The sequence below is a fragment of the Hyla sarda genome, chromosome 1 (genome assembly GCF_029499605.1).
Source record: "Hyla sarda isolate aHylSar1 chromosome 1, aHylSar1.hap1, whole genome shotgun sequence".
NCBI classification, from domain to species: Eukaryota; Metazoa; Chordata; class Amphibia; order Anura; family Hylidae; genus Hyla; species Hyla sarda.
The window spans coordinates 350,789,593-350,814,844 of record NC_079189.1 but is presented as its reverse complement, the minus strand read 5'-3'; the positions used below and the strand labels follow the sequence as shown (position 1 = coordinate 350,814,844).

Genomic DNA, 25,252 nt, shown 5'->3' with positions numbered 1-25,252 from the left:
GAAGTAAGGGCGGAAGTCCCCCCCAGCAGGAATCAGTGACGTGGTGCCTGCTGGGGAAGTCTGCCTGGTAGTGAGCACACTACCAGGCAGACAAAAAGGCATTTTTAATATAGTAAAAAAAAAAAATTTTAAAGCAGGGAGGGGGTTAGGGATAGATTGGCAATAGGCAGGTGGGAGCTACCCTTTAAGCATTTTGCAGGCACAGGAGCATTTCTGTCTCCCTATAGGGAGCAGTAAGTCTATAACTTGACCGATCAGGGAGCGTTGTCATACATAACCTATTAAATATGTTACCACAGAGTGAGAACCCAGCCTCACCAGTGCCAAAATAAGAAGTGAATTAGCAACTGTTCAGCAGACCACAATCTTTCCCAATTCCCCACCCCATACACATGCCACACAACAATATAACACCGAAGGGGTCAGAAAAGACCTCCATATGTACATATATACGTGTTATAATAAAATACAACTTTTAATAAATTATGTTAAAAAGGTGAGAAACACACATTTAAAAATATAACCCCAATTGGATCAGTAATACACTTAATGGGATATTTATCAATACTTGTGCAGAGTAAAGGTTGCCCAGTTGCCCATAGCAACCAATCAGATTGCTTCTTTCATTTTTCAAAGGCCTTGTTAAAAATGAAAGAAGCAATCTGATTGGTTGCTATGGGCAACTGCCCCACTCTTCCTCTACACTGGTTTTGATGAATCTCCCCCTTAGTTTCCACAACAGGTCCATACATTGGTCATCCTGGTGCCGATCTCAGATAGTATGCTTATAGCTGCGATTATGCTCAACACTACCACAATAAATAGTGGGTGAACTGAAAATACCAGAGGTGCTTTATCAGACCACCCTCATAGCACTACACACTATGAACAATACTGGGTGTTATCTATCACCCTAAATCACACCACTAATAGTAGCAATGCCTTATTGCAATTCTTAAAGAATTCTCGGACCACCATTGGGAATAAATTGACCAAGTATTAGGACCAAGTGATACTCTAAGTGTTTAGGATCTGTGTGTCCCATATTAATGTCCGCCACACTCCTGTGCACCGCAAGTGCGGACAAGATATATCAGGGCTAGCCAGTAATCCCTACTTTGACCACTGTAATAGATGCAATGGGGAGGCTAATTAAAAGATGAACTGCCACACCCTGACATGTTTCACCACTCAATGTGGCTTTCTCAAGGAGAATGACAACAATGGAGGAACGAAGTAGCACAGGGGTCGATAAGAGAGGGAGGAAGTAGCACAGGGGTCGATAAGAGAGGGACGAAGTAGCACTGGGGGTAATAAGGAGGGAATGAAATGACACAGGTGGTGATAAGGGGGGGAATAAAGTGGCACAGGAGGGTAGCAGCCATACTTGTAATGTTGATACTGTGTGTCATAGCGAATAACCTGATAAGTGCAATTGGTGGTACAGTGAAAAGTTCTATAATAAGTCTATGGAGCCAGTGCTCACTTATTCTACAGACTAGTGGGGTCTCAGCACCCACATCCCCACCGATCTAAATCTTTGACATGTCTAAATGATGTCAGTTTAAAAAAAAATACCAGGCACACTTTAAGGCTGAATGCCATATTCATCATGTACTCCCATCTTTTTTTATATTCTTAGTAAAGTGCTGCACTAGGATACACAAAATACTCAAGGGCCTGGGCCACATTACCATTACTTCTACCTATCATATAGGATAGAGCATCCCCATCATCGGGCATTCTAGGAGTTTTGCAACAGCTGGAGGCACCCTGGTTTAGAAACATTGGTCTAGATACTAAGGCCATGTTTACATTGGTGTCACGCTTTACAGTGACTGATAGGAAACATTAGGCAGCTTCCTCATACACATCTCAATGAGACCTATAAGATCCTATGTAAGTCAATGAGCCGAGCCTAGCCTAGGGGGAGATGTATCAAAACCTGAGCATAGGAAAAGTTGCCCAGTTGCCCATAGCAACCAATCAGATCGCTTCGTTCATTTTCAACAAGGCCTCTGCAAAATGAAAGAAGCAAGCTAATTGGTTGCTATGGGCAACTTTTCCTCTGGACAGGTTTTGATAAATCTCCCCCTAGGTGTCTATACTGCGATGGATTCAGCACACAGGTGTGAACAGAGCCTTAGCATGTCAGCTATGAAGAACACAATAAGGTGATCAGAAGGTTACGGAATAACATAGTGTTTCTCTGCCTCCAACTGTGGAAAACTACAACTCCCAGCATGCCCAATAAAGTGATCAGAGGGTTACAGAATAACAGTGTTTCTCTGCCTCCAGCTGTGGAAAAACTACAACTCCCAGCATGCCCAATAAAGTGATCACAGAGGGTTACAGAATAACAGTGTTTCTCTGCCTCCAGCTGTGGAAAAACTACAACTCCCAGCATGCCCAATAAAGTGATCAGAAGGTTACAGAATAACATAGTGTTTCTCTGCCTCCAGCTGTGGAAAAACTACAACTCCCAGCATGCCCAATAAAGTGATCACCGAGGGTTACAGAATAACAGTGTTTCTCTGCCTCCAGCTGTGGAAAAACTACAACTCCAAGCATGCCCAATAAAGTGATCACAAAGGGTTACAGAATAACAGTGTTTCGCTGCCTCCAGCTGTGGAAAAACTACAACTCCCAGCATGCCCAATAAAGTGATCACAGAAGGTTACGGAATAACATAGTGTTTCTCTATCTCCAGCTGTGAAAAACTACAACTCCCAGCATGCCCAATAAAGTGATCACAGAGGTTTACAGAAGAACAGGGTTTCTCTGCCTCCAGCTGTGGCAAAACTACAACTCCCAGCATGCCCAGTAAAGTGATCAAAGAGGGTTACAGAATAACAATGTTTCTCTGCCTCCAGCTGTGGAAAAACTACAACTCCCAGCATGCCCAATAAAGTGATCACAGAGGGTTACAGAATAACAGTGTTTCTCTGCCTCCAGCTGTGGAAAAACTACAACTCCCAGCATGCCCAATAAAGTGATCAGAAGGTTACAGAATAACATAGTGTTTCTCTGCCTCCAGCTGTGGAAAAACTACAACTCCCAGCATGCCCAATAAAGTGATCACCGAGGGTTACAGAATAACAGTGTTTCTCTGCCTCCAGCTGTGGAAAAACTACAACTCCAAGCATGCCCAATAAAGTGATCACAAAGGGTTACAGAATAACAGTGTTTCGCTGCCTCCAGCTGTGGAAAAACTACAACTCCCAGCATGCCCAATAAAGTGATCACAGAAGGTTACGGAATAACATAGTGTTTCTCTATCTCCAGCTGTGAAAAACTACAACTCCCAGCATGCCCAATAAAGTGATCACAGAGGTTTACAGAAGAACAGGGTTTCTCTGCCTCCAGCTGTGGCAAAACTACAACTCCCAGCATGCCCAGTAAAGTGATCAAAGAGGGTTACAGAATAACAATGTTTCTCTGCCTCCAGCTGTGGAAAAACTACAACTCCCAGCATGCCCAATAAAGTTATCACAGAGGGTTACATAATAACAGTGTTTCTCTGCCTCCAGCTGTGGAAAAACTACAACTCCCAGCATGCCCAACAAAGTGATCACAGAGGGTTACAGAATAACAGTGTTTCTCTGCCTCCAGCTGTGGCAAAACTACAACTCCCAGCATGCCCAACAAAGTGATCACAGAGGGTTACAGAATAACAGTGTTTCTCTGCCTCCAGCTGTGGCAAAACTACAACTCCCAGCATGCCCGCACAGCCTTCGGCTATGCAGGCATGCTGGGAGTTGTAGTTTTGCCACAGCTGAAGGCACACTGGTTGGGAAACACTGGGATACGAAGTGAAGTGTAAACATTAGGTCATGTGATAGCACATAGCGGACAATCAGCGGGGGCCTCCTCCTTTAAATGCCTTAGGCCATGCAGTAGCAGCCCCCTCCCCAGCACTGCCACCTGTTGATGCCTGCGCTCCGGTCTCCGCTCCGCCGCCGGTCACCGTCACCGTCACCGTCACCGTCACCGCATCACTCCTCGGAGCCGTGGGATCTTGGACGCGGTCCAGTATGTGGAGGGCCGCTTGCAGTCCACGCTCCGTGACGTCACCCCGCTAGCCGCGCTCTGACGTCATGGGCAGTATGGGCCGGCCGGCTAGAGCGGCGAGATCCTGGGGAAACGGTGGTCTGTGAAGGGGGGGAGCGGCGGAGAACAAAGACGGGAGGGGGAGGGGGAGGGGATGCGGGGCACACGGAGCACACGGAGGAAGGATGGGAGGAGGATAACCGGCCCGTTATTGGTCCTAGGGTAAAACTCTGTTTGGGACCAATCTATTGTACGGATCAGACGATGGATCATCTTCTGTTAAAGGGGATTTGTAGTGAGAAACATTTCCACAGCATAAGGCTGCGTTCACACTGCGTTGTTCCCATACGTTTTGTGTTTACACTGACATATACCATGGCATTAAGGGTATAGGGTCTGCTGCAGATTTGATGCTGTGTACATCCATGTATAACTAACTATATTGATGTCAATGGGATTTTATTTTACAATCCAATATCACCCATTTGCCTGTTTTCCGGAATAGAAACAGATATTATACATATAACATTGAAGTCTGGTAACGGATTAAAAACGGATGAGCCTTTAATGTCTCCGTTTGCACTCGTTTTTTCCAATCCGTTTTTGATCCTAATTACTAACCAGGAAGTAGCCAGACAATAATAAAAATGTCAAATAAACGGATGATAAACTTATGCAACAGGATGCCACTTAATGGCATCCTTTTGCATCCGTTTGATAGTATGGTCCGTTTTGGCAGCAATGACGGAAGAATAGCGGGAGTGGGGACAACGGCCGTGTGAACCTAGCCAAACTCATCCCTTATCTACAGGAACGGTTCGGACCACCCACAATCTCCAGAATGGGAACCCAATCCTCTCTGTGAGGAGCGTGTAGACCAGTGGTTCTTAACCTGGGTTCGAACCTGGGTTGCCCATGGCAACGGAGTGCGGAGAAGAAGCAAGAAGGACGCGCGCTGGCAGTTGGTATGTGTTTACCAGCGACGTGTCAGCTTCGGTGTTCCGACCACAAATCCTCCGGTCCTGCTATGGCCGGACCCGAAGAGCAGTGATCGGAACACTGAAGTGGGGCGCAGTACACAGGCATACAGCCTCCAGCCATACTGTATGGCTGGAGGCTGTATGTCAGTGGGGGAACATACTGCACCTAATGTGGGGGGGGGAACTATACTGCCAGCCTAATGTGGGGGAACATACTGCCAGCCTAATGTGGGGAACTATATTGCACCTAATGTGGGGGAACATACTGCCAGCCTAATGTGGGGGACTATACTGCCAACGTAATGTGGGGGACTATACTGCCAGCCTAATGTGGGGGAACATACTGCCAGCCTAATGTGAGGGGACTATACTGCCAGCCTAATGTGGGGGAACATGCTGCCAGCCTAATGTGGGGAACTATATTGCACCTAATGTGGGGGACTATACTGCCAGCCTAATGTGGGGGGACTATACTGCCAGCCTAATGTGGGGGAACATACTGCCAGCCTAATGTGGGTGACTATATTGCACCTAATGTGGGGGAACATACTGCCATCCTAATGTGGGGGGACTATACTGCCAGCCTAATGTGGGGGAACATACTGCCAGCCTAATGTGGGGGACTATATTGCACCTAATGTGGGGGAACATACTGCCAGCCTAATGTTGGGGGACTATACTGTACTGGCAGCCTAATGTGGGGGGAACATACTGTCAGCCTAATGTGGGGGACTATATTGCACCTAATGTGGGGGAACATACTGCCAGCCTAATGTGAGGGACTATATTGCACCTAATGTGGGGGAACATACTGCCAGCCTAATGTGGGGGACTATATTTTGCACCTAATGTGGGGGAACATACTGCTGGCCTAATGTGGGGGAACTATACTGCCAACCTAATGTGGGGGAACATACAGCCAGCTTAATGTGGGGGACTATATTGCACCTAATGTGGGGGGACTATATTGCACCTAATGTGGGGGAACATACTGCCGGCCTAATGTGGGGGACTATATTGCACCTAATGTGGGGGAACATACTGCCAGCCTAATGTGGGGGAACATACTGCCAGCTTAATGTGGGGGACTATATTGCACCTAATGTAGGGGAACATACTGCCAGCTTAATGTGGGGGACTATATTGCACCTAATGTGGGGAAACATACTGCCAGCCTAATGTGAGGGACTATAGCGCACCTAATGTGGGGGAACATACTGCCAGCCTAATGTGGGGGACTATATTGCACTTAATGTGGTGGGACTTTACTGCCGGCCTAATGTGGGGGACTATATTACACCTAATGTGGGGGAACTATACTGCCAACCTAATTTGGGGGAACATACTGCCAGCTTAATGTGGGGGACTATATTGCACCTAATGTGGGGGAACATACTGCCAGCCTAATGTGGGGTACTATATTGCACCTAATGTGGTGAGACTTTACTGCCGGCTTAATGTGGGGGACTATATTGCACCTAATGTGGGGGAACATACTGCCAGCCTAATGTGGGGGACTATATTGCACCTAATGTGGTGGGACTTTACTGCCAGCCTAATGTGGGGGACTATATTGCACCTAATGTGGGGGAACATACTGCCAGCCTAATGTGGGGGACAATATTGCACCTAATGTGGTGGGACTTTACTGCCAGCCTAATGTGGGGGACTATAGTGCACCTAATGTAGGGGAACATACTACCAGCTTAATGTGGGGGACTATATTGCACCTAATGTGGGGGGACTTATACTGCCAACCTAATGTGGGGGGGCTATACTGCCAGCCTAATGTGGGGGAACTATACTGCCAACCTAAAGTGGAGGAACTATACTGCCAACCTAATGTGGGGGAACTACAACCTAATGTGGGGGGGGGGGGGGAACTATGCTGCCAACCTAATGTGGGGGGAACTATGCTGCCAACCTAATGTGGGGGGAACTGTGCTGCCTACCTAATGTGGGGGGAGCTGTGCTGCATTCTTAAAGGGGTAGTCCACTAATAAGATATATGTGTGCATAGGAATTTGTTCATTTTTTTTTTAAACTATAGTCCGGCCCTCCAACGGTCTGAGGGACCGTGAACTGGCCCCCTGTTTAAAAAGTTTGAGTACCCCTGCATTAGAGCCTAATCTTAAATATATACCTCCTTTGTTTTGAATATGAAAAAATCATATTTTATTTGTCCAATTAAGAGGGGTTCGGTGAATGCGCATATGAAACTGGTGGGGTTCAGTACCTCCAACAAGGTTAAGAACCACTGGTGTAGACGGCACGCGCTCCATTCCTTTCTATGGGAGCACCAATGATGCCTGAGTGCTGTATTCGGGTTTCTTTGGCGCTCTCATAGAAATAAATTTAACCCATGCTGTCTACCTCACGCGGTTTGCTCCTCGCTGAGAGCAGGGGCCTGTCCCTGAGATCGCAGGGGGTCTCAGTGGTCGGACCACTTGCAATCCGCTACTTATCACCCATAGGGTATGTTCACACAAGTGGATTTACAGCGTATTTTACGATGCGGATTCGCTGGTGAAGGCCCGCTCTATGCTGTCTTTACATGTGCCTGCTCATAGCGGCAATATGCCGCGACGAGCAGACTACCTGCAGCGATGTGCGCGGCGTACTCGCCATCACAGCCACTCTCCCTGCTCTGAGCTAGGCAGCAAGCTCCCGCGATGTGCGAGTATACTGTGACTCGCACATCGCAGTGTGTCTGCACGTAGCAACGTATTGCCGCTACGAGCAGGTTCATATAAAGACAGCATAGAGCGGGGCCTTCACCAGTGGATCCGTAGCAAAATACGCTGCGAAAATTATCTCGTGTGAACGTACCCATACTGTGGATTCTGGCTGGAGTTCTCGTTTAACGCTGGTAAAATACCGAATACCCAATGGTCCACGTTCAAGTCAGTGGGATTTGTCTGGACCCTTGGTATCAGGTGTGCTCCGACCATTGTATTCCTCAACATACCTTTTTAGCAGGACTTGTACCTACAACATATAGGCTAAGTTTCTACTTGTTTTTTTGGGGGGGAAAACGCCAATTCTGCCGCATGGCATTTTTTCGGCTAAAAATCAGCTGTTAGCTGTAAATCAATGAGAAATCGCAAAATTCTTTTTCCACTTGGCGTTTTTCAGTTTGGTGTTTTTTTAAATCCTTTTGTCATTTTTTTCACTTTTTTTCAGTTCCTTTGCGATTTTGCACAGTCGCAGCATGTTGAGCCAATGGTGTTTTTTTTTCCCCCTGAAATTGTGGCGTATTTCTCCCATAGAAGTCTATAGGAGTGAAGAAACGCCAAGAAAAACGACATGTGGGTTTTAACTTTAGCGTTTTTGCAGGCAGTTTTTATTCTTTTTTGGACTTTAGCGATCCAAAACAAGTGATGGAGATACCTTTTTTAATAAAATTTCGTAGGGTACCATAAAAAAAAATAAAAAGATACAGTAGTAATGGAAAAAATTGTATCTAATGAAACAAAATAACAACATTTTTATAAATTTTTAAACAGGGATCAATTTATGTGGGCGGTCGGGGACCTAAAAATGTAGCCGACAATAATAAAAATGTAGTGTGTGTGTGTGTGTGTGTGTGTGTGTGTTTCCCTTTTTTTTTTTTTTTTTTTTACAATTTTTAGGTGGTACTACTACTCCCAGCATGGAACACACTGTTCCATGATGGGAGTAGTAGTACCTGTACTAATTGATAGATCACCTGGGTCCGTTGTGATCCTTCTGTATAATTTATAGATGTGGCCGGCCGCTCTTCTATGGTCCCCTGCACTGCCGTATATATACAGTGGTCCCTCAACATACGATAGTAATTTGTTCCAAATGAGCCATCGTTAGTTGAAGCCATCATATGTTGAGGGATCTGTGAATGATAATTATAGGAAGTTATACTCGCCTGTCCCCGCCGCTCTGCACCGTCACCGCTGCCCTGGATGTCGCCCTCCATCGCTGTTGCCGCGTCCCCAGGGTGTCCCCGCCACTCCGGACCATCACTGCTGCCGGGGATCGTCGCTCTTCATCGCCGTCATCACGTCGCTGCGCATGCTGCTCCTATTGGAAGACTGGATGGTGTGCGCGGCGATGTGATGACGACAAAGGAGAGCGATGGTCATGCTGGGGATCCTGAAGAGAATGGTCCGGAGCACTGGGGACAGGTGAGTGATCACCACCGCAGCACACGGGGCACCTTAAACGGCTATCTGGTGGCAGCTGAAGCCGTCTGCGCTGCTGGATAGCCGTTTATGCGATGGCCCCGACATACAAAAGCATCGTATGTTGATGCTGCCTTCAACATGCAATGACCTCTGAGAGGCCATCGTATGTTGAAATTATCATATGTCGGGCCATCCTAGGTCGGGGGGGGGGGGGGGGGTCACTGTACACCTGATCATATTTCCCGCACACAGCTGTTATTGGCCAGATGGTTCCAGCCAATCACAACTCTCTGGGAAATATGAATAGGTGTATATATACGGCACTGCAGGGGACCATAGAAGAGCGGCTGCCCGCATCTAGCAGAGTGTGCTCCATGTTGGGAGTAGTAGTACCTGCAATTAAGGACAGATCACAGCGGGTATCACTCCTAACACCCGAGGCGATCGTCCTGTCTATTGCAGAGATGTGGAGTGGCTCTAGCTGTATAGAGCCACTCCACATCTCTGCACTATACTCCGGCCAGTGATATGAATAGAATATCACTCATTCATATTTCCCGCTGAGAGCGGTGATTGGCTGCAACCATCCGGCCAATCCCCATTTTGGGCGAAAAATAAGAATGAGTGATGTTCTTTTCATATCACTGGCCGGAATATAGTGCAGAGATGTGAGCTCTGTATAGAGCCGTTCCACATCTCTATTATGGACGATCACATCGGGTGTCACGATTGACAACCTGGACGATATGTCTATTAGTACAGGTACTACTACTCCCATTATGGAACAGTCTGTTTCATGCTGGGAGTAGTAGTACTACCTAAAAAATAGAGAAAAAAAAGTGAAACACACACACACTTTATTAAAAATGAAGTAAAATTTAGTTATAAAAAGTACCCCAAAAAAACGCCGAAGGGGCCAAAAATGCAATTTCCATTCAAATGCAAAATGCCAAACACATGAAAATGCCAAAACACCGAAAAATGCTGTGGCGTTTTTTTCTGGCGTTTTTTTCTGGCGTTTTTTTGGGACACAAAAAAACAAGTAGAAACTTAGCCTCAGGGTGACCCCAGCCTGAGGGCAGGTTCACTTAAAACGCGGGTGTGAAGAACCCCCCTGGCATTGAAATCCCAACAGCCCACATACAATTTGCAATGCCTGCTACAACATATCTGATAACAGGGCTGGATAGTGGGTGTGACACCGGGCACCAATGGATCCTGACAGGTGCCATTCACTCTGTATAGGGTCATTTGGGGTTCCGTTAGATGCCTGTTATTTTGCAGGCTTTTAGCGGACAAGTAGGATTTTTTTTTCTGCTAAAGTGTCGCCATTTTAGCAGAATCAGCCAACGTTACTCGTAATGCTGATGTGAACATAGCCTTACCTGGTATTCATACCCACCACTTATCACTTAAAGGGAATGTGTGACCTAGATGCTTTTTCCTGATTAGAGCCAAATACTAAAATACATTCTTTTTTTCTAATCAGTTTCTATTTTCTGATTTTATTGGTGATTTTTTATTTATTTATTTCTTTTTGTTCATTATTTTGGGGCTTGCCATCTTGCTTGAGCTGTTTATAATAAGCTTCAGAGATATGCGTTACAGCAAGTCCTGTGACAGACAAAAGTGGACACAACCTGTCCCATTCTGATGAATTAGAGACACCACTGGGCATTCTCTGTGACTCTTAGATCATTCTATAGGAAGGGGTGATGCTGTGCTCTGTTAAGAATGGTAGTGAATCCAGATTTGAAAATGATTTGATAATATACAATATAATATAAAAAATTAGAAAAGACAAAACAAAACAAAAATCACCAAAAATTCTTAAAAAATATGGCTAACATAAATACTTCATTTAAACAATAGGTCATTTTCTGATGACACATTCCCTTTAAGTATATTATTTGTAATTTTGTATCTGGGGATTTAAGGGGTATTACGGCCTTAGACATCTTATCACTTATTCAAAGTATATGGGATAAGATGTCTAATCGTGGGGGTCCCGCCACTAGTACCCTCAGCGATCTCCATGCAGCTTCCGAGAGGCTGTCACGCCCCCTCCCATAGACATGAATAGAGGGGGCGTGAGGTCACAATGGGGCGTGATGTGACCTCACATCCCCGTGTCGGGAGCAGTTCCCAGCACAGAATGACGGGACCAGCACAGAGATTGCGGGAGGGGGGGTCCAGATAAGATGTCTAAGGCCAGAATACCCCTTTAAAGTTTGTCTGTTTAAGGGGAGGGACTATGCAGTGATGTAGGAGTCATAGGAAATGCAAGGAGCCCCACGAAACTGCCTTTGTGTCAATTAACTACTTCAGGACGTAGGGCGTACCTGTATGCCCGGTCCCGGTGTTTAAAACGGGGTCACCCGCATCACACTCGGTCGGTCGCGACTGCTAATGATAGCCGGGACCCTGGGCTAATAACATGGGGCACCGATCTATTAACTCTTTAGACGTGGCGATCAAAGTTGACCGCCGCGTCTAAAAGTGAAAGTAAACTCTTCCCAGCAGCTCAGTCGGGCTGATTGGGACATCGCGATAAAATCGCAATGTCCCGATCAGCTAGGTCGCGAGCGGAGACCTCCTTACCTTGCTCCGTCGCGTCTGATCGGCGTTTGATTGCTCCAAGCCTGAGCTACAGGTTTGATAAATCGAGCCCCTATCTCGCTGATCCATGCAAAGCTATGGCTTTGCAGGGATCAGCATAAGAGATCCGTGTGTGCAGTGTTATAGTCCCCTATGGGAGCTATAGCACTGCAAAAAAAAAGTTAACAAAGGTTATTTAACCCCTTCCCTAATAAAAGTTTGAATCACCCCCCTTTTCCCATAAAAAAAACTGTGTAAATAAAAATAAACATATATGGTATCGCCGCGTGCGGAAATGTCCGAACTCTAAAAATAAAATCGCTAGTTAAACCGCACAGTCAATGGCATCCGCGCAAAAAAATTCCAAAGTCCAAAATATCGTATTTTTGGTCACTTTTTATATCATGGAAAAATTAATAAAAAGCTATCAAAAAGTCTGATCAATACAAAAATGGTACCGATAAAAACTTCAGAACATGGCACAAAAAATTAGTCCTCATACCGGCCCGTATGCGGAAAAATAAAAAGTTATAGGGGTTAGAAGATGAGAATTTTTAACGTATACATTTTCCTGCATGTAGTTATGATTATTTTCAGAAGTGTGACAAAATCAAACCTATATAAGTATGGTGTCATTTTAACTGTATGGACCTACAGAATAAAGATAAGGTGTCATTTTTACCGAAAAATGCACTGCGTTGAAACGGAAGCCCCCAAAATGTACAAAATGAAATTTTTTCTTCAATTTTGTCGCATAATGAATTTTTTATCTGTTTCGCCGTGGATTTTTGGGTAAAATGACTAATTTAACTGCAAAGTAGAATTGGGGGTGCAAAAAGTAAGCCATAATATGGAATTTTATGTGCAAAATTGAAAGCGTTATGATTTTTAGAAGGTGATGAGGAAATAATGAAAATGCAAAAACGGAAAAACCCTGCGTCCTTAAGGGGTTAATGCTGTATTCTCACCATGTAAACCTTTATAATGCCAGCATTGATTTTTTTCAGTGGTGTCTCCATTGTCTTCTTTTTTTTTTTTTTTGCTTTCTCTGAACACATTTTGCAAATGTCGAGCTGTCTATATGCACCTGCTTGAGTAATACCCACACTGAGAACTGTCTTACATTCAGTACTAGTGGAAGATTGGATATAAACAGATTGGACAGATAGCACCGGTGATCTAAAGAGTCTGATTTTCTCTGGATAGACTATTAAAAAAATTTTAATACACTGTAGAATAGATTTTTTTTTTATTAATACCATCTACTAAAAAAATGAAAATGACAACTTATCTCCCAAATATAATTTGACATCCTAACACCCTGGTATGAGGCTGATAAAATAACCTAACTGAAAGGAGGCGCCAAAATCCACTTGGTGCTTTGTCATGTCTTATACAGTGTAAACTTGCTTCGAGGATGGGTGGGTACTCACAGCGCTGAACAGACCAGACCAAGGATAGGAGCCTGCCGTGCTGCGAAACACGTGGCATCTTGGGAAAATAAAACTTGTGTTGGCTTTTATCCTTGGACCGGTCTGTTCAGCGCCGTGAGTACCCACCCATTCTCTAAGAAAGTTCTCATTGTATTCTATATCTGTCGGTTGGAAGGGCTGCAGAACGGCCATTATCTTTATGTGCTTTGCCATGGTTGTGTATGGGGTACACAACCATTTGGGGTAAGCCTATGTCTCACCTATACCATTTACATAATTTTATACTGACTGGACTCAATGGAGCACTCCTCCATTGTTTTTCAGACTATCATGTCTAAGGCCTGTGTTTAACCCCCATTTTGGCCTTAAAGGGGTACTCCGCACCTAGACATCTTATCCCCTTTCTAAAGGATAGGGGATAAGGTGTCTGATCGCTCCGTGCTGGATGACTGGTGGAGCGCAGGCTTGTGACATCACAGTCACGCCCTGCTCGTGCCAACACGGCCACGCCCCCTCAATGCAAGTCTACGGGAGGGGGCGTGACGACCATCACACCCCCTCCCTTAGACTTGCATTGAGGGGGCGTGGTCGTGAGGGCGCAAGCGGGACGTGACTGATGTTACAAGACTTTAGCGCTGCACCCAACGCTCTAAACGAGCGCCGGGTGCAGGAGGGAGACCGCTGCTGGGGACCCCCGCGATCTGCCTCCTGTACCTGGATAGGGGATAAGATGTCTAGGGGCGGAGTACCCCTTTAAGGACCTGGCTGATTTTTTGATTGGTGCTGCTTTAAAAATGTGACTTGCGGGTTTATAACACACAGGCCCCTCAAATCCTCTTCAGAACTTAACTGGTCCTTAAAGTGTCACTGTGAATGATGAAACCTCCTCTGATCAAGATAACGTGCCAGGAGAAGTATGCAGCATTGTTGTTCACTCCCTGAAATCATTCAGCAGGCATACCGTGACAATGCCCAGGGGGGTCCCGAGTGTGAATTCCTTTAGCTAGGGGGAGGTGACGATACCGTCACCACCCAGGAGCACTACTATTGGTCGGACAACCAATAGCAGCCAGCAGAGGAGGGGCTAATGTCCCATTTTCTCAGCTCTGCACCCCCACCGCATTCAGTCAGCGGGCAGAGCTGAGAGAAAGAGCCAGGGACCCCCCCTCTGCCGAGATCCTTGAGGGGTATAGTTTCCAAAATAGTATGCCATGTGTGTTTTTTTTTTTTTTTTTGCTGTCCTGGCACCATAGGGGCTTCCTAAATGGGACATGCCCCCAAAAACCCATTTCAGCAAAATTTGCTTTCCAAAAGCCAAATGTGACTCCTTCTCTTCTTAGCATTGTAGTGCGCCCGCAGTGCACTTGACGTCCACACATGGGGTATTTCCATACTCAGAAGAGATGGGGTTACAAATTTTGGGGGTATTTTCTCCTATTACCCCTTGTAAAAAATGAAAAATTTGGGGGGAAACCAGCATTTTAGTGAAAAAAAAATTAATTTACACATCCAACTTTAACGAAAAGTCGTCAAACACCTGTGTGGTGTTAAGGCTCACTGTACCCCTTGTTATGTTCCTTGAGGGGTGTAGTTTCAAAATTAGTATGCCATGTGGGGGGGGGCTCTGTACTGGCACCATGGAGGCTTCCTAAATGTGACATGCCCCCCAAAAACCATTTCAGAAAAATTCACTCTCCAAAATCCCATTGTCTCTCCTTCCCTTCTGAGCCCTCTACTGCGCCCGCCGAACACTTTACATACACATATGAGGTATTTCCTTACTCAAGAGAAACTGGGTTACAGATTTTTTTTACCCCTTGTAAAAATAAAAAAAACTGGGTTTACAAGAACATGTTAGTGTAAAAAATGAAGATTTAGAATTTTCTCCTTCACTTTGCAGCTATTCCTGTGAAACACCTAAAGGGTTAACACACTTACTGAAAGTCATTTTGAATAATTTGAGGGGTGCAGTTTTTATAATCGGGTAATTTATGGGGTTTTTCTAATATGAAGGCCCTTCAATTCCACTTCAAAACTGAACTGGTCCCTGAAAAATTCAGATTTTGCAAATTTTGTGAAAAATTGGAAAATTGCTGCTGAACTCTGAAGCCCTCTGATGTCTTCCAAAAGTAAAAACAATTCAACTTTATGATGCAAACACAAAGTAGATATATTGTATATGTGAATCAATATATCATTTATTTGGTATGTCTATTTTCCTTACAAGCAGAGAGCTTCAAAGTTAGAAAAATGCAAAATGTTCAAATTTTTCATGAAATTTTTGAATTTTTCACCAAGAAAAAGTAGAATATGTCACGAAAAAACAATCTCAGAACCAGATTCATAAGTAAAAGCATCTCAGAGTTATTAATGCTTAAAGTAACCGTGGTCAGATGTGCAAAAAATGCTCTGGTCCTTAAAGCGTACCTGTCAGATCCAACAAAAAAACGTTTTTGTTTTTCTAATATCACTCAGTACCTAATCCTGACAATGTACATCTAATTTTTATGTGTCTAGAGCCATTATTTATTTTTTTATTACACTTTTAATTTAGCTCACTAGTCTGAATTCCTCTCAAAGGGAGGGGGCGTGGCCTCACTGTGCAGGTCTCCGCCCCCCTCTTTCAGTATGCCGTCTGTTCACATCTCCTTTAGCTTTAGCAAAACTACAACTCCCAGCTTGTCCTCACTGACAGTAGTGGGACACAAGCTGACAGTGGGCCCTGCGCTCACAGCTGTCAATCAAGGTAGTGGGTCCATGACATAGGTGATGATGCATGGACACAGCAGGACTAGTATGTGTCCAAGCAGGCAGGGGTGGCAGTTGTTTGACTGGCTTTTTCAGTATGAAATACTGAACATTTTCTAATGAAAGCAATTGCAAAACCTATTGCTTTTGCATGCTTTACAACATATCAAAAGTTTTTGTATCTGACAGCGCCCATTTAAGGTGAAAATGGGCTTGATCCTTAAGGGGTTAAAATACAGACCCCAGTGTGATAGGCTGCCACCACTGCTCCATGCTGTCATAACCTCTAGGCACTGAAGTGAAGGCACATGGCATCAGGGAGAGCACACATTGGAGAGGCAAAGGACTTGAAGGGACACACAAGCAAGTTGTAGCACAGGCCAATCACGCAGTGATGCTGACAGAACCTGATCTGTGTCGGCATGGCCCTCACACACTGCTATGCACTCTCTAAAATTTGGACAGTGCATTTCCCCTGCTCGCATTAAAGTAATCAGGAGCAAGGTTTTGGACAGTGACACTGCACTGTTTTTAACACAAAGATCAGTGTGTGTTCTGTGTCCAAAACAGCCCTATGGCTACATTCACACTAGGGCTTTGTCAGACTGTAAATCGGCATCAAGAAGGGATGCAGACATGCCCATAGACTTTAATAGAGTCTATAGACCATACAGTCTAACATAACCTAATTGTGACTACATCCAGTACATTTTCCGAAAAAATATACTTTAAATGTGTAAATGTCAAACAAAAATTTGTGTAAGGAAATTTAAACGAAAATCATAATTTAGCAATTTTGGGGGGGTTTCGTTTTCACGCAGTACATTTTACTGTAAAAATGACATGTTTTACTGTATTTATTTTTTGGGTCAATACGATTAAAATGATACCCGTGGTTACATCATTTTCTATTATTGTACTACTTTAAAAAAAATCTCAAACTTTTTTGTACAAAATCAGTACGTTTAAAATTACGCTATTTTGACCACCTAACTTAACTTTCTCATTTTTCCATATACAGGGATGTGTAAGGGCTAATTTTTTGCGCCATGATCTGTAGTTTCTTTAGTACCACTCTTGCGTATATGTAAATTTTTGATCGCTTTTTATTATTATTATTATTATTATTTATTTTTTGCAATGTGATGTGACCAAAAAGCTGAAATGTTTTATTTATTTTTTACGTTTACTCCATTCATCATACAGGATCATTAACATTAAATTTTTATAGGTCGGACATTTAGGCACTCAGCGATACCAAATATGTTTATCATTTTTTTATGCTTTTTTTTAAATTAAAATGTGGAAAGGGGTGTACGCCTTTTGCTCACTCCCTTTCTATAAGGCGGGGCCACGCGGTGGTCGTGGTGCCTCGCGCGATTAACCCTTAACTTTGAACGCCGCGTCTAAAGTGAAAGTAAACAAATGCCGGTTAGCTCAGGGGGCTGTTCGGGATCGCCCGGCAAAATCGCGGCATCTTGAACAGCTGTAGGACAGCAGGAGGGTTCCCTACCTTCCTCCTCGCTGTCCGATCGCCGAATGACTGCTCAGTGCCTGAAATCCAGGCATGAGCAGTCAAGCGGCAGAATCATTGATTAATGGTTTCCTATGAGAAACCATTGATCATGTAAACGATCAGTGTGTGCAGTGTTATAGCCCCCTATGGGAGCTATAACATTGCAAAAGAAAGTGAAAAAAAAAGTGAATTAAGATCATTTAACCCCTTCCTTGAAAGTTTGAATCACCCCCCTATTCCCATTTAAAAAAATAAACATGTGATATCGCTGCGTATGGAAATGTCCAAATTATAAAAATATATAATTAATTAAACCACACGGTCAATGGCGTACGCGCAAAAAAATTCTGGACCTACAGAATAAAGAGTGTGTCATTTTTACCGAAAAATTTACTGCGTAGAAACGGAAGCCGCCAAAAGTTCAAAAATTGCGTTTTTTCTTCAATTTTGTCACACAGTGATTTTTTTTCCCGTTTTGCTGTAGATTTTTGGGTAAAATGACTGATGTTATTACAAAGCAGAATTGGTGGTGCAAAAAATAAGCCATGATATGGATTTTTAGCTACAAAATTGAAAGGGTTATGACTTTTAAAAGGTAAGGAGGAAAAAAACCATAGTGCAAAAACGAAAAAAACATCTTTATTGGGTGAGGGGCTTTTTCAAATTTTTTTACTTTTTTTTACATTTATTTTACACTTTTTTAGTCCCCATAGGGGACTTTTTATAGCAATCATCATTAACCCCTTAAGGACTTGTGCCGTAAATGTACGGTACGCGCACAGTGGCATACATTTAGGGCATGGCTATGAAGCGAGCGCAGGAGCTGTGTCTACTTCATGCACTGCATAGCATAGCCATAGCATTGATCAGTATTATCGGTGATCTTCTGCTCTGGTCTGCTCAGATCAGAGCAGAAGACCCCGGGAGAGCAGCAGAGGCAGGTTAGGGGACCTCCGTACGACATCTTGGCTGATTTGATCCCAGTGAGCAGATCAGCCATTTAAAGTGCCAAACTGCTGCAGATGCCGTGATCTGTGTTGATCACGGCAACCGAGGGGTTAATAAGGGACATCACCACGATCGCTGATGTCAGCCATTACCGGCAGGTCTGTGGCTGCTGACAGCCACCAGGACCCGCTGTGCATGAGATGGACGTAGCTCCTGCGCTCGCTTCATAGCCATGCCGTAAATGTACACCACTGTACCCTACATTCATGGCACAAGTCCTTAAGGGGTTAAAATCGCCCTCTTCTGACCCCTATAACTTTTTTTGTTTTTCTGTCTACGAAACTGTTCTTCGATTTTTGCTCTGTGATCTGTAATTTTGATCAGTACTATTTTTGTTAACAGGAGACTTTTTGAGCATTTTTTTATTAATTTTTTCTGATATGTGGAGTGACATAGAATTGTGTGGTAATCATATATGTTTACGTTATTTAGCTTGTGGTTTCATTAATGTTATATTTTGATATGTATTATATTTAAAATTTTCGTACATTGTAAAACCATATATGCTAATGTTTATTTTTAATTGGAAAAGGGGGTGATTGCAATGACCTAGAATTAAACAGCCAAAGGCAGAGGCAGACTGTATAAGAAGAGTGTCTATAGTAGGCATGGAGGTAAACAGGAAACCTCTGGCCACCATCTTAGCTGATTAGAATTGCTGCACTGCACAGCAAAGTTCCCAATCAGACCCCCGAAAGCCACTACACCTATGATTTTTACCTTTACATGCCACAATCGGCATTGATCGCTGCATCTAAATAGTTAAATGACGTAGCTTGATCACTGATGCCATTCTTTAGCGGTTAGTCCCAGATGCTGATAGCAGCTTCTGAGCTAATTTCATAGTCCTTCCATACATGAATATTGTGAAGGAGTTAAATAAGACTATTACCCCCAAGACATATAACTTACTTAAAGAGGCACTGTCACTGTTAAAAACTTTTCATATATTGCAGGACTCATTATAATATGACATTTCACAATATACACCTGTTAAAAATGTTTTACATTTCACCTGAAATTCAAGCTCAAAATAGCCACCACTAGGGGTCGCCTGTCTTTTAGCCAGACAGACTAGTCTAGATTTTACAGCATACTGGATACCGTCCGTAAAGCATACCGGGATCCAGTTTAGGAGATTTCTATTGTGTATGCAAAACTACAGATAAGTTGGATCAGCCTGTAGTGTGCTTTTCCACTTTGATTTTGAGTGTGACTCCATATCCAGACCTCCATGGGTTTGATTTCCATTGATCATTTTTGTGTGATTTTGTTGTCAGCACATTCAACTATGTAAAGACGAAAGTATTTCATACGATTAGTTCATTCATTTAGATCAAGGATGTATTATCTTAGTGTTCCATTTAATTTTTTGAGCAGTGTATATAACTCAATGGGGATATTTATCAAAATCTGTCCAAAGGAAAAGTTGCTGAGTTGCCCATAGCAACCAATCAGATCATTTCTTTCAGTTTTCAGAGGCCTTTGTTTTATAATCAGAAGCGATCTGATATTATATGCTGTATATTATATATATATATATATGTGTACAGCATATAGTATACAGCATATATTATTGGAGAAGAGTATAGGATAACTCAGCTCACCCTTCCAGCCAGACGCCTGTCGCACGGCACCGTGTGAACCAACACCAAGGTAGCAATGAAGAAATAGATGGTCCAGTGCAGGATAACGTGCAATAAAAGCCAAAATTTATTGTAGATTCAAGCCATAGGCTGTTTGACGATGTATACTACCTGCAGGTCACCGGAGCCGCTATGGGGGCGAAATTCTCCCCTTCTCTCGCCAACATATACATGTGTTGGTGGGAGAAGGGGACTCTTTTCACCCCCAATAATCCTTTCTTTAATTGTATTCGGTGGTATGGCCGCTACATTGATGACCTTCTGTTTATCTGGGGGTCCGATGTGGCGGCAGGTGACACCTTCACTCAATTTTTGAATGATAATCAGATAGGACTCAAATTCACAGTTTCCTTCAGTTCAAGCACCATTTCTTTTTTGGATCTTTACTTGAAGGGCGATCATGTCTCTAAATCCATTGTTACCACCACATTTCGTAAAGAATCAGCATCTAATACGATTTTGCATTCCTCGTCTTGCCATCCCCCCCACGTGATCCGCAATCTTCCCGTGGGAGAGATAAGAGCTAGAAGAAATTGCTCTTCATTGGAGCTCTTTCATAGGGAGGCTGATACTATTGAGGCACGTCTTAGGTGCAGAGGTTATCCAAAATGGAGCATAGAAAGAGCGAGGCAAATTGCACTAAATAAAAATCGCTCCCAACTAATTTCCTCTGCCCCTAAAGTACACACCAACCGAGAGTCTAGTGGCACAGCCATACCAGAAAATTCACCACAACAACAACAAAAAAGTAAAAAGCCAGTTATGTTTGTTACCCAATACAACAGTGATTATAGTACTATCTGTCGCCTAGTCCACAAATATATACCTATTATTACAGGTGATCCATTATACAGTTCCATTATGGACTCAGGCTACAGATGTGTCTCTAGAAAAGCTCCCACCTTGGGACAAAAATTATCCCCAAGTCTTTTCACAAGCACCAGGTCTACTGCACAAACATGGCTTTCTACCAAGGGCTCATATAAATGTGGACATAAAATATGCATTTGTTGTAAATTCATGCATAGTGTTGTTGAATTTAGTTCTTATTCTACCGGAAAAAAATACAAAATACAACAATATATAAATTGCAATACTATGCATGTCATTTACATGTTTTCCTGTACTACCTGCAAACTTCAATATGTTGGATGTTCCTCCAATTCTCTCAAAACTAGGACCAGGAAGCACATCTCAGATATTGCCCATTTTAACTCCCGACACACATCAATGGTGACCCAGCACTGTGCTCGAGTACACCAGGGAGATTACTCTTCCATGATCTTATGTGGAATTGAAAGAGTTATCCCACCCAAAAGAGGGGGTGATTTCAGGCAAAAATTGTTAGACCGCGAGGTTTATTTGATTATGGAATTAGACTGTAGATTCTAGGGGTGTGAATCGCCAAGAATTTGGCGATTCGATTCGAATCGCGATACCAGTGTGGCGATTCGATATATCCCGATATATCGCGATACCGTCTAGGTGACGATACATCGCGATATATCGCCCACCTGGGAGCATTCATAGATCCCAATAGACGCCGCTGTCAGCTTTGACAGCGGCGATCTAGTACTCCGGTGCCCACTTTTCTCATGTTATCCCGTCCGGGCTGCAAAATAAAATAAAACGCACTTTATCTTACCTGCCAACGAGCCCGCGGAGCTCCGGTACAGGTGTTCGGTCCCCGGGCTGTATTCTTCTTACTTCCTGTTAGTCCGGCACGTCACATGGAGCTTCAGCCTATCACCAGCGGAGGCGGGACATCGCTGCGGCTGGTGATAGGCTGAAGCTCCATGTGACGTGCCGGACTAACAGGAAGTAAGAAGAATACAGCCCGGGGACCGAACACCTGTACCGGAGCTCCGGGGGCTCGTTGGCAGGTAAGATAAAGTGCGTTTTATTTTGCAGCCTGGATAGGATAAAATGAGAGAAGTGCGCACCGGATACTCCTTTAATAGCCAGCCGCGGCGATTGCCGCATGCTGGCTATTAGCGGCGGCCCCCGGCTACTGAAATCAGCCGGGGGTCGCATAGTACGGAGCGGGCACGAGTCGGAGCCCACTCCATAGCCGTGTCAGATCCGGCCTGCCCGGCTCCACAAATGTGGAACTTTTATCTCCTGATTCCCAGGACAGGACATGCTGTTCCGGGCGTCCGCAGATAAAAATTCCACATCCCTAAAAGAATCGATTCAAAAATATTTTGAATCGATTCTGTATCGGCAAATGAAAAATCGCGATTATCGCGAGAATCGATTTTTTTCTTACATCCCTAGTAGATTCCCTAAGGGCCTTAATCGTAGACAGGATGTGATTTTACATTACTAATATTGAAATAAACTTTTTATTATGAATATGAAATTAAAATAATTTATGGCATCCGTGTCTACGATTACGATCCTATGTCTCTTAATGCCTCTCTTTTCTATGGTTTTATGGTTATTGTAATTTACAGTTATATACCTTTGCATATATTACATATGCCTATATAATATATTTGGGAATTTATACCCTTTGTCATATTTGAATATTTGAAAAATTTACATACCTGTAACCAGTCTAGGCCATTTCTATAGATCTATTATTATACTAATTTTTATATAGCTACCGTATATACTCGAGTATAAGCCGAGTTTTTCAGCACGATTTTTCGTGCTGAAAACACCCCCCTCGGCTTATACTCGAGTGAACTCCCCCACCCGCAGTGGTCTTCAACCTGCGGACTTCCAGAGGTTTCAAAACTACAACTCCCAGCAAGCCAGGGCAGCCATCGGCTGTCCGGGCTTGCTGGGAGTTGTAGTTTTGAAACCTCCGGAGGTCCGCAGGTTGAAGACCACTGCGGCCTTCAACATCATCCAGCCCCCTCTCACCCCCTTTAGTTCTGAGTACTCACCTCCGCTCGGCGCTGGTCCGGTCCTGCAGGGCTGTCCGGTAAGGAGGTGGTCCGGTGAGGAGGTGGTCCGGGCTGCTATCTTCACCGGGGAGGCCTCTTCTAAGCGCTTCGGGCCCGGCCTCAGAATAGTCACGTTGCCTTGACAACGACGCAGATACGTCGTTGTCAAGGCAACGGCTCTATTCCGGGCCGGAAGCGCGGAGAAGAGGCGCCCCCGGTGAAGATAGCAGCCCGGACCACCTCCTCACCGGACCACCTCCTTACCGGACAGCCCTGCAGGACCGGACCAGCGCCGAGCGGAGGTGAGTACTCAGAACTAAAGGGGGTGAGAGGGGGCTGGATGATGTTGAAGGCCGCAGTGGTCTTCAACCTGCGGACCTCCGGAGGTTTCAAAACTACAACTCCCAGCAAGCCCGGACAGCCGATGGCTGCCCGGGCTTGCTGGGAGTTGTAGTTTTGAAACCTCTGGAGGTCCGCATGTTGAAGGCCGCAGTGGTCTTCAACCTGCGGACCTCCGGAGGTTTCAAAACTACAACTCCCAGCAAGCCCGGACAGCCGATGGCTGCCCGGGCTTGCTGGGAGTTGTAGTTTTGAAACCTCTGGAGGTCCGCAGGTTGAAGACCACTGAGGGCGAATGATAAGAAGAGGATGATGAAGGGGGGGGGGGGTGTGGGGATGATGAAGGGGGGTGGGGATGATGAAGGGGGGTGGGGATGATGAAGGGGGGGGTGTGGGATGATTACAAGGGGATGATGAAGGGGGGATGTGTGGGATGATAAGGGGATGTGTGGGATGATGACAAGGGGATGATGAAGGGGGGATGTGTGGGATAAGGGGATGTGTGGGATGATGACAAGGGGATGATGAAGGGGGGATGTGTGGGATGATGACAAGGGGATGATGAAGGGGGGATGTGTGGGATGATGACAAGGGGATGATGAGGATGTTAATGACGGGTCTGGATGATGACAGGGGGGGATGAGGTATTTCCCACCCTAGGCTTATACTCGAGTCAATAACTTTTCCTGGGATTTTGGGTTGAAATTAGGGGTCTCGGCTTATACTCGGGTCGGCTTATACTCGAGTATATACGGTATATTCTAAAAAGTGCTTGTTGTCAGTATTTTAAATTGTGTTTATTTTTGTATGTATACACATACCTTTGTATTTCCACTGCGGGATCTGGTGGGCGTGATTACACCAGGTGTTCACCTGGGTGTTCCCTTCCACCACTTCCCATAAAGGAATGGCCACTTCTTTTGTATCTTTGTATGAGTAAGGCTGTTTTTTCCGGCTGAAACGCGTAACCTTGTGTCCTGCTATCCTATGGCTTGAATCTACAATAAATGTTGGCTTTTATTGCACGTTATCCTGCGCTGGACCATCTATTTCTTCATAGCATATATTATATATACCTTTTAGACAACTTGAAAGTTAAATGAAAATTGCATGGAGTTTTTGTGTGTACTGAATATAATATGCACTATATGCTGACGTTGAGGGAATATATTTATATATATACTTATTACGAATTTCGGTAAAAAAAAGTCTTAACTGTGATACCAGTAGGTGTCAGCACTGTCCCTTACAAGACCTTTCTGTGAACTAAAAAACTTTCTAGAGAATTTGACCTTTCTGAAATTATTAGAATATCCACAGTACAGAAAAAAGCTGACCGGCACTGCCATCAAATCAATCTGGGGTGCCCTGCTGTCTAGGAAAGAATAACAGGTGCCATCCAAATGAGAGAAAAAAAAGAACAAGCTTGTCTGAACAGGGTCCAATGTTTATTTCTTTGCAGTGTTACAATATGCAAGCTAGGTACGGTACTTAGCCCAGCACAGCCTGCATGTTGTAACACCCCAAAGAAATAAACATTGGACCCTAATTTGGACAAAAATGTAATATTCTTATATCATTTTCTTTTTTAGAACTATATAACCTTTAATCTTTGAAATATTTTTGTGGTATACGTGTACCTAATACATGAACAATTTTTTTGTGCTTATTTTAAACGTGACAATGTTCAGCACATCTGTGGACTTATACATTTTTTTTGCAGGGGTCAATCATGCTTCAGTTCTGCAAAAAATAAATGTCCATAAAATTGCATCAAATGTAACCTGTCAGGCTTTTTCCCATTGTACTCAATGCAGTACAATAGGAGAAAAAATAAATCCTGTAAAATAAATTTTGCGGCATAAAATAGATGATTTATG

The 25,252-nt window shown here is 44.1% G+C and overlaps 1 protein-coding gene across 7 annotated transcripts in view; it reads right to left on the bottom strand.

Annotated features, from left to right (window-relative positions):
* MPDZ (multiple PDZ domain crumbs cell polarity complex component) overlaps nt 1-4,158 on the bottom strand; it is a 151,274-nt gene extending 147,116 nt beyond the window's left edge. For all 7 annotated transcript variants that reach the window (XM_056521362.1, XM_056521352.1, XM_056521381.1 and 4 more), the window contains exon 1: nt 3,925-4,158. The gene's annotated coding sequence lies outside the window, so the exon portion shown is untranslated. The remainder of the gene's footprint in view (nt 1-3,924) is intronic.
* Between the last annotated feature and the right edge of the window lie 21,094 nt (nt 4,159-25,252).